Here is a 10781-nt window from a genome sequence, read left to right as displayed (position 1 = left end):
GGGTTCCTGGACTATGAGGTTGGAAGCTGTGGGTGGGAGATCTCCTGAGGTGATGAGGTTCTGTATGGTCTGGGAGATGATGGTTTGGTGATGGGGGGTGGGGTCATGGTCAAGGGGGCGGTAGGAAGAGGTGTCCTCGAGTTGGCGTTTGGCTTCAGCGATGTAGAGGTCAGTGCGCCAGACTACCACTGCACCCCCTTTGTCCGCTGGCTTGATGGTGAGGTCAGGATTGGAGCAGAGGGATTGGAGGGCTGCGCGTTGTGAGGATGCTTTTGCCCGAAACGTCGATTTTGCCTGTCCTCGGATGCTGCCTGAATTGCTGTGCTCTTCCAGCACCACTGATCCAGAATATGGAGGATAGTGGGCTAGTGTAGGTTAGGTGGGCTTGGATCGGCGCAACATCGAGGGCCAAAGGGCTTACTGCGCTGTATTTTTCTATGTTCTATGTTCTATGAGTGGAGGAGGAGTGGACCAGGCTCTCTTGGAGGGATAAATCTCTGCAGAATGAAGACAAGGGAGGGAAGGGGAATATGTGTACCTGGAATGGTGTAACTAATCAGGACTAGTAGGCCTTTCGGTTTGCATCTCTCATCTCAGTCTGTAATTGTAATATTTCTTCGGTCATTTTTTCAGGGATATTAGGTAATACAATCCCTTTCTTCTTCACTACAGAACAATTTAGTTATTGTCTGCTTCATTTTCTAGTTTTATTTAAAGTGTAATAGCTTTGTGCTGAAAAGAAAACAGAAGAGGATCTTGTGGTGCATTGTTAGTGTCCCTCTGAGCTAAAGGTGTACAATCATTCTCACCTGCCCCAGAGATGTGTCAAAAAGTAAGAAGAAGTTTATTACCAATTTATTAAAAGTTGATGTGACTGACTAGGTGGGGCTTATAAAGAAGGAAGCTGATGTCCCCCTCCTCACCTGACCATAACGAATGGATTTCTTTGATAAGTGGTGCAGATTCAATTAAGTGAACCAGGTTTGAGCATGATGCTTTAAATTATTGCTATAATAGCAGCAAACCAAGATTTCTCAACTCCTCAGCAAGGTTCAAAGATACCTACTTTTTGAGGCCTTCTTCACCAAATCTACTTTTTGATTTTTGTGGCCTACTTTTTCATTCTCACTAATTTGCTTATAAGGTGATGCAGTCATATTTTAACACAAATACAGAAGGTTATATTGAACTTTAATTTGCCTTCAATTCCATGAAGGGATTTTATCAGGTGTCTTGTGCAAGTCCATAAAACTAACATCCATACATTTTAGTTGACCACTACTTTAGTTACTTCAAAAACTTCACTGAAGTTTTTCAGGTGTGATGTATCACTTACAAATCCACTGTGATCAGCGAAAACATTTCATGGTGTTAATTATAGACTCTGTAAATTTCTTGTATTAAAATACAAACTTCAGTTTTAGTTGGGATTTCAGCTGTTTAGAATTTAATTAGGCTACACTAGTTTGCTGCTTCAGTATTTTAAAATTGAAGATGTTTTGTGTATTCAATAAAGTGACCAAACGGATATTCATCTTCACAATATAATGTACAATATGATCCTGATCAGATGCTAAGCTGCAATTAGTATTTAACTATCTGTTAATTGAAATTTTTTGCTCTAAAACTTGTTATACTAATATTCATTAAATTGAATTTTTGTGTCGATGTTTGTGCTCCTAAGAAAATTAAAATACTCTTTTCCAGTACAGATTGGTCCATATCCCAAAGTATTCTCTGAAGCTCTAACATCAATTGGTAAGATGAAATACAGTTGTCTCAAAATTTTTTAAAGTACCTGGAAAGAGATTGACTCTTGCAGAAATCTCCAGACTCCTCCATGACACAGCTCTGCAGCTCAACATGGCCCTTAACTAACATCCATGTAACATCTTAAATTTAGGCCGATGTGGTCGTTGCTGGCTCAGCTGGTTCATCCACAGAACAAGGTACCATAAGACCCCCTAAGCTCTATCTCTACATCAAGGCCACTGGGAACATGGACATGATGCAGGTGTGTTGATCTTGTTCAAGATGAACAGATTTCTCTCTACCCTGTTCCAGGCCTCCCCTGAAGAAATGGATTTGTCCTGCAGATCATGGCTCCTCCTCCCTCTCATCTGTAATTTGAGTCCAGACTCAATGAGGATTCAAGTTTATCTAGTATGCTTATCCTGATCACATCCATTGCACTCATGTTGTGGGTCCAACCAGAATAGCTGCTTTAATCACAGAATCCCTCCTTCCCGTCCTGGCTGCTCATCCAATCATAGATGTACGTTACAGAACAGTATATTATTATTGGGATCAAGACCTGAGCAAAGGTTGCCACAAGATAACGGCTGACACCCGGGACATCTGGTCTTTCCAAAAAAAAGATGTTGACCAGAAGTTAGGTCTGGTGGCTAGGATTGGATGGAACATAGCCGTGTTGGTGAGGTAGTGTCCAGACTGTCAACAAGGACAAAACTACTGCCAGCAGTTCCCCCAAATTTGTAGGAATAGCTGAGCAAACCCTAGACTTGGTCACACATCAACTATTCAGGTCCTTTCATGGGCACAATGTTCTTAATCATTGTAGGTGCGCACTCAAAGTGATTGAATGTGAATGGAGTTCATCCATCAAACACGATAGAAAAATTGCGAGCATCTTTTACAATACATGGACTCCAAGAAGTATTGTTCACAGGTAACAGTTGTCATTTGCCAGCAGGTAGTTTAGTATTTCCTGAAATCAAATGGTATTGGAGATATAAGAATAGTTCCAGTGGTCTGGCAGAAAGAACAGTCCAAACTTTGAAGGCACGCTCAAAGCAACAGTCCACAGTTTCATTAGCTACAAACTGAAATACTCAAAACTGTCCTGGTTCTATCTGATTGTAGGATTACCCTTCATGCAACGATAGGGATAGCTCCAGTGAAGTTGCTAATGGGAAGAAGACTGTCAGCACCAGGTTAAATCTGATCTTCTTGGACTTAGGAAGGAGGGTGAAATGGTGTCATGAATGCCACTGCCAGACACAGGACTTCTGCTAAGTGAGAGAGACAGTTTATTTCAGGGGCTGAAGTTTGGTGTAGGAACCATAGGAATGGCCCTGCATGGGTAAGAGACATGGTCAGCACAAGGTCAGGACCACTGATGTATAAAGTTCAGGTAGGAACAATGGTCCTTAACCAGCACGTAGATCATATGAAAGTTGCAAACTTGCAAAGAGGGTGGGAGCAAAACATACTGAGATCCTCAGAACAGTCAGAAAGGCTGGTGGGTTCTGCCTGTCCATCAAGCGTTAAAGAGACATTTGAATCTGAGATGGAGACAGTGGATGTCACTGCCTGGATGCCTTTTCTGCCTGAAGAAGAGAATGAATCCCTTTCAATGCCCTACCAGTGCAAGAAGCAAGCTACTGTGTGTTACACGCAGTCCTATCCAATACAGAGAGTAGGAGGAACCTGACCCGGTGCTGAAACACCCCAGGAGGAGCTACATGAAAATGAACTGGCCTGTGTCCTCAGGCTCAGATGGGGAGGAATGTAGAAGTTGAAACGAGTTCCGCCAGGTGGACTATATAGAATAGACCTGGGCCGCTATCTTGCTGCAGGCTGGCTACCTGTGTTGGTGTGGCCTTCTTTTGCTGGTAATCAGGAAAAACACTACTCTCTTTTCCACCACCCATCTACTATTGGGGTTGTTAATCTGATGCATTAAAGGATTCTAGTTGTCAGATTAAAACAGGAGTGTCAGACATTCTGACACTCTGAGAGCTGGCTCTGAGGAAGCTAGATCTGTGTCAAGTGTGCTCTTTGCGACACCGACCTCTGTGGAGTGATTTTACCTATGACTTGCATCCTTCTGTCATTTTGCTTTATGTGCAGAGACAGATACTCAACTCATGCATTTACCTGGGATATTTAGCTCTTATGTTCATTTATTAGCGGTAACTCACTGTGCTTTTTTGGCTCTTCCATCTGTAGTTGAGGGGGTTGCCAATGGTAAGGTCTTTGTTCTACCAGAAACTGGTGATCCATATTTTTTTGTGGTGTAGGGATTGAACCACGGTCATTCCTGTATGTCAAGTGCAACCAGTCTACAGACTACAGCTTTGTCCTCGAAGGTACTGTTGTGAGATTAGTCTGGGATGGGCCAAATTTTCTTGCTGTGGAACAAAAGAAGGAACTGTGAATAATTAAAGCGGATGGAAGAACAGTTAGTGGTCATGCATAAGTAGGAGAGATAGTGAGGTGTCCTAGAGAATGGGTAAGAATAGCAGAAGACACGAAGGATTATTGGTTTGGGAGAATGAAATGGGCAAATGCTGTTGAATGTTACATCCAATAAAGAAATCTCTGTGTGTCATCTGAATGTGCTCAAAAGGTATTTTTATTGGGAAGGGAAACAAAAGGAGAACATATTTCTGGTTACAACACAGTGAAGAAGCATGTTCAGAGGATTTTGAATTGGACATTCCTCAAAATTAAATTTGACAATGAGGAAGTTCTCAAAAATTGGAATAAATTATTCAGTTATCTTCCAAAAGAAGATCAAAATTAGAGTTACTGCAATCATGTGAGGAGATATGTGGGAATAAGCTTGGAAGTACTAATCTAATTATGCATGATGTAGATATAGGAAATGTTCCAATTAAGCAACACCCTTAGACTTAACCCTCTAAAGTTGGCTTTGATGAAGAAAGACAGAGATGTTCGGCAGGAGGAATAAACAGATTGAAATTGATGCAACAGTCAATGTTTGCATACTTGGAGTCAATGTAATGTGTATGTGTTGTATTATGCTAATAAAGTAAGACTAAGGGTTTGTAAAAATGAAGTCATCTTTGAATATTGATGATTCTTTTTTTTAAGGAGGGAGGTGTGACGATGCTGTGGCTTTCAGGAAGTTATTGTTTGAAGAAGAGTTTGTAAGGCAGAGGTGCTAAACCTGCTGCTGAAGACCACTTGAGTTCACAGTTTTTTTTTTAAAGTTGGAACAATGGAAGCAGCCTGGATGGGGCCAGCTCTTATAGATCAGGCTTTATAGTTTTTTTTAGTTTTTAGGTTTCGTTTTAAACAGAAGATATTGGGATCGTGAAAGAATTTTCAGTGAATGTCTCCTAGCTGCTATGTTCTCTGAATTTTCTTAGGATTGTTTTTGTTCCTGGATTGGAGAACTGCATGTGAGAATGTTTGTTTACATTTTCATTTTTGCCGAAGTGTGTGTTTATGGAATGTTACATTATTGAACAGTTAATTAGTAAACGGCACTGTGTTTATTATTTGGCTAAGTTTTCCATTAGAGTTAAGCTATTCTAAATTCCTGTTTCTTTGGTTATATTTTACCAACTGTTTAATTAATTGTGTTTTGCTCAATGTCGAGTAGTTTGACAAATCACATGCTTTATATTTGCCTCTAAATTAAGGACAATTTAGGGACTAGGCTACCAATGTAAAGTATTTTGAGGGGTTCTGGTCTGTAATAATATTATGCCTGAACATTGTTGCTCCTGATGTCTGAGCTTTTTCCTTAGAGTTGTGTTTGACTTAAGCTAAGTCTCAAACCTTCTGCTATAACAGCACCAAACCTTGGTAAACACGTCCTCGATCCTGGACATTGCTGCTGTTATCTTTATCCAGGCATGTTGGCTAACTGAGATTACTCTTTTACAAGAAATGTTTCATGCAAAAGTAAGTAATTAAACATAAAATTTAAGGAAACTGATGTAATGCTATTGTTGTGTACAGGCGTTTTCATCAGATTTTTCAAGGTACTTTTTTGCTGTGATTATTGGAATGCTAAATATTGGAATAATTAGGAAGACATTATTTTTGAAATTGAAGAATATTTAAGTATAGAATGAATGGCAATGCCACTGCTGGGGGAGTCCTGGATTGATAACTGTACTTGTTAAAGTTCGCAAAGTATGACACACCCTCCATTTCTGAAGTGAAGTTGAATTTGAGAAATTTTTAATACCTTAATTGTTTTTAAGTAAATTAAATTTAAGTTAAATTAAAACATCTTTGTCCTAATCACCTTATTGTTTGGTTAGCTGCTTGGTAAAGCTTACCAAATATCACTTGAAGTAATAGAAAAGGATTGTAATTTTAACTTTAAGCCTCGGAAAGGAGGATATAATGTGATAACCTGAAATTTGATGTTTTCTTAAAAATCTAAATTATTATTAATTTGTTGCTAAATATAAGAAAAATGCACAATGTAGATTAAAACATGATATTTAAATTAATTTAACATACCTTCTATTACCAATCTTGTATTTAGTCTTATTTCCTTTGAAACTAAATACTCATGCCACTGTTTCATGTTAATTTTAGTGAACCATCAGTTTCTACTTTGAAGATTAAGTGTCTCTTTCTCAGAGGCAGCAGATAAGTAACCGAGCTGGGGACATGTTCCATTACACTGATACAAAGAAAATCATCCTAAGTTAACACAGAATACATTAGGGACATTTAAGCGACTCTTGGATAGGTACACGGAAGTTAGTACAATGAAGGGTATGTAGGTTAGTCTGATCTTAGAGTAACATAAAAAGCCAGCACATCTCGAGCACGCGAAATCTCACAAAATATTGGGGAAACAGATTGAAGAGAAGCTGGCTCCAGTCTCTCTCATGCTGCAGAAGTATGAGCAGCAGCTGGGAGACCTGGTGAAGAGGATGGATGAGGTGGAGCACAGGGTCACAGTGGTGGGAGCTGATGCCAGTTCATCCAAGGATAGGATCCAAGCCCTGGAGATGCAGGTCTGTAACTTGCGTGACCAAGTGAATGATCTCGAGAACAGAGGCAGGAGAAAAAGCATTCGGATCATCGGTCTGCCTGAGGATAAGGAAGGTGAGCGGCCTGTAAAGTTTGTTGATGATTGGCTGCTGAAATTGCTTGACTTAGAGGCTGGCATGAGAGGATTGAAGATCAAGAGGACTCACCGGGCCGCAGCACGGAGATTGGGTCTGGGTCACCGTCTTCGTCCTCTCCTGGTGCGATTCCATCATTACTAGGATAAGGAGAGAGTCATGGAAGCGTCCAGAATCCAGGGGAAGGATCCAAAAGCCCTAATTTATGAGGGCTCGAAGATCATGTTCTTTCAGGACTTCTCAGCGGTGGTGATCCAGAACGAAAATCTTACGACGGTGTCAAGAAAAGACTAAGAGAGCTTGGGATTCAGTACTCCCTGAGGTATCCGGCAGTGCTTCGATTCACCTTAGATGGATCCATACATCTTTTTGACTCTTCAGAGAAGGCAAGAGACTTTGTGGACAAATTAACCTAATGTGAACAATTTTAGTATGTATAAATTGTGTTGTTTGGGTATGTCTTTATCATTGTAAAAGAAATGGAGAAGGTCCAGTTGGAGCTTTATGTTTCTATTTTTTTTCTATTGATAATAATTTGGTTTCAACCATGTTTGGTGGCGGTTGAGATGTACATTTTCAATTTCTAAATTAGGATATACCAAAGGTTGGGTGGGGTATTTATTCCCTTTCTTTTAAAAAGATTTTTTTTATTCATATTGGTATTCTATGGTGTGTTTACTCTTTTCTGCTTGTGTTTGCGATGCGGCTCTAGCTGGGAGAAGTGAAGCTGGCTGGGATGGGTAGTTGCCCCCTCGGAGCAGGGGGTGAGTTCCCCTATTCAGCGCTGTTGGTGCTTTATATGTTGGTTTGTTTTTTGGTTTTCATTGTTTTTAACTTTTAATAGTTTTGTAGGTTTGTTAAATGTAGTGGTTTTACTAGTTTATGTAGTTTTTATATTTGGTGGAACATGTGACCATAAGGCTCAGTGATTTGTGATTCAGGTTCCTCCTGTCTGGAATTTAAATGTTCTTGCAGAAGGTTATGACTAATGACTTGATTAAAGAGTGTACCTGGAATATCATGGGAAGTCACTCACCAAGTGAGAGGAAGAAGATACTTTTGAGTCTTAGAAAGGAGAAGGTGGATATTGCTTTCTTACAGGCAACACACTTGGATGACAGGAGCATCTGAAATTACAGCAGAATGGCTTTGACCGAGTTTATTTTTCATCACTTAATACCAGAAGTAGGGGAGTGGCTATATTAGTTAGGAAGAATCTCCCATTTAAGTTGTTAGAGTGTGTTAAAGACACACGAGGGAGGTTTGTAATTCTTAAAGACTTGATAAATGGGGAAGAATATGGTGTTTTAAATGTTTATTTCCCTCCAGCTCATTCCCTTAAATCTTTGATAGATGCTTTTTCTAAATTGACAAGTCTTGAGTCCCGGCACATGATTGTAGGGGGAGATTTTAACTGTGTCATGGATCCCACAGTAGACAGGTTGCCCAAAGGTCCCTTGATACTCTCTGTACAAACTAAAGTTAGTGGATCTGTGTGGGGAATTAGGGTTAGCGGATGTCTGGAGCGCCTCCACCCTACAGTCAGGGATTTTATGTTTTTTTCTCCAATCCGCACAGATGTCACACTCGGATTGATTTTTTTCTGACCCCTGCGGCAACCCTGGACTTGGTGGCATTTTGTACGATTGGTTATATTACCATCTCTGATCATGCTCCAGTGTACCTTATGGTTAAAATTAAGGATGTTACTGAGGGTTTGAGGCACTTGAATGGATGAATCCCTTTATCCTCAAGGATAATAAGTTTGTGGAGTATTTCTCCAGGGAATTTCGGGCATTCCAAGACATCAATTTAGGCTTGGTTGGTGGTTCATCCGTCCTCTGGGAAACTGCCAAAGCCTATGCCAGGGAATTAGTTATTTCCTATTCCACCAGTAGGAAGCAGCAGAAAGGGTGAGCAGCAAAGTCTCCTTGAAGCACGGTTGAAGGCAGCCGAGAAGGCTTACTTTGACAGACCCTCATTGGTCAAGTTACAGAAGATTACGGTGCTGCAGTCTGCATTAAATTCCGTGCTCACGCAGACGGTAAAGAAGGAGCTGGCTTTTGCAAAGCAAAGGTTATACGAGCATGGTGACAAGCCAGGCAAATACTTAGCATATCTTGCCAGGAAAAGGAGTGCCCCACAAGCCATTACGACGATTAGGAAGGACCTGGGAACCTAAAAAGATTCTAAAAAGATTAATGTGGCATTCCAGAGATATTACTCCAAGTTACATCAATCCGAGGATTGTGAGGATAGGTCGGCCAAAATGGAATCTTTATTTAAGGATCTGAAGCTCCCAGGCATCACTCCCGAACAACAGTCCTTTCTTAATGCCCCGTTATCAGAGCAAGAAGTGCAAGAAACTGTGAGGCAGCTTCAGAGTGGAAAGGCGCCAGGTCCTGACGGACTTCCCAGTGAATTCTATAAGGAATGTATAAGTATATTGTCAGGCCCGATGCTCAATATGTTTAATGATTCATACAGTCATGTTTGTCTCCCACCATCTCTGAAAGAGGCCAATATTTCACTTATTCTTAAAAACGGGAAGGACCCAGAAGACTGAACTTCGTACAGGCCCATTTCACTCTTAAATATGGATGTTAAAATCCTCTCTAAGACTCTCACATTAAAGCTGGAGACTGTGTTACCTTCTATTATTAAAGAGGATCAGACAGGCTTCATAAAGGGTTGCACATCCTCCAATAATGTTAGGAGGCTGCTTAATGTAATTCAAGCATGTCAACAACAATCAATACAGGGATTGGTGATTTCTCTAGATGCAGAGAAGGCATTTGACCAAGTTGAGTGGCCGTACCTTTTCTATACTCTGGAGTGGTTTGGTTTGGGAGAAGTCTTTAGAAGATGGGTAAAGGTTCTCCATGTTGGCCCCCTCACAGCGGTCATCACCAACGGGGTACGATCAAGCAATTTTAATATTTTTAGGGTCAGTCGGCAGGGCTGTCCCTTTTCACCATTGCCTTTTACATTGGTGATTGAACCATTGGCGGAGGCCATTCGTGGGGATCCCAATACATCAACTCCAGAAATGGGGTCAAATTTACATAAGATTTTGTTGTATGCAGACGATGTCCTAAATTTTTTGACAAATCCAGCAGTTTCAGTACCTCGCCTGACATAATGCATTTGTGTGTTTGGCACTTTTTTGGGGTACAAGATTAATTTTGCGAAACCTCAGGCTATGACAGGAGCCAGGTCTTACGAAGGAGTAGGTCTTATGGGTGACTATAGATTCCAATTTAGGTGGTCACAGGGGGTTTTTGTGTATTTGGGCATATTCATTACTCCAGTTCTGGATCGGCTGTTCAAAGGGAATTTTATCCAATTATTTGATAAAATCAAACAAGATCAAAAGATGGGAGGCACTTCCAGTCTTGTGGTTGGGTCAGATAACGCTTATTAAGATGAATATTCTCCCCCGTTTGCTATACCCTATACGGATGCTCCCCCTAATTTTCAATAAGCAAACACTCAGGAGACAGTGGTTCAGCTCCTTTATTTGGCATTGTAAGCAGCCCCTCATTAAATTAGCCAAACAGCAGTTGCCTAACAGATTGGGGGGAGTGGACATTTCTGCCACCTCCAAAAAGACCCCACCACCAGGGATATATTTCCCTCCCCACCCCTTTCCGCCTTCCGCAAAAGCCGTTCCCTCCGTGACTACCTGGTCAGGTCCACGCCCCCCTACAACCCACCCTCCCATCCTGGTACCTTCCCCTGACACCGCAGGAACTGCAAAACCTGCGCCCACACCTCCTCCCTCACCTCCATCCAAGGCCCTAAAGGAGCCTTCTACATCCATCAAAGTTTTACGTGTACATCCACTAATATCATTTATTGTATCCGTTGCTCCCGATGCGGTCTCCTCTACATTGGGGAGACTGGGCGCCTCCT

The 10781-nt window shown here is 41.2% G+C and overlaps 1 protein-coding gene across 6 annotated transcripts in view; it reads left to right on the top strand.

Moving 5' to 3' along the window:
- The window catches only part of srrm3 (serine/arginine repetitive matrix 3), a 772181-nt gene that overhangs the window by 36883 nt on the left and 724517 nt on the right, over positions 1-10781 (top strand). The gene's annotated exons all lie outside the window — the stretch shown is intronic.

Source organism: Chiloscyllium plagiosum, chromosome 28 (genome assembly GCF_004010195.1).
Source record: "Chiloscyllium plagiosum isolate BGI_BamShark_2017 chromosome 28, ASM401019v2, whole genome shotgun sequence".
NCBI lineage: Eukaryota > Metazoa > Chordata > Chondrichthyes > Orectolobiformes > Hemiscylliidae > Chiloscyllium > Chiloscyllium plagiosum.
Note: the sequence above shows the minus strand (reverse complement) of the source record. Positions and strands in the feature narration are given on the sequence as shown.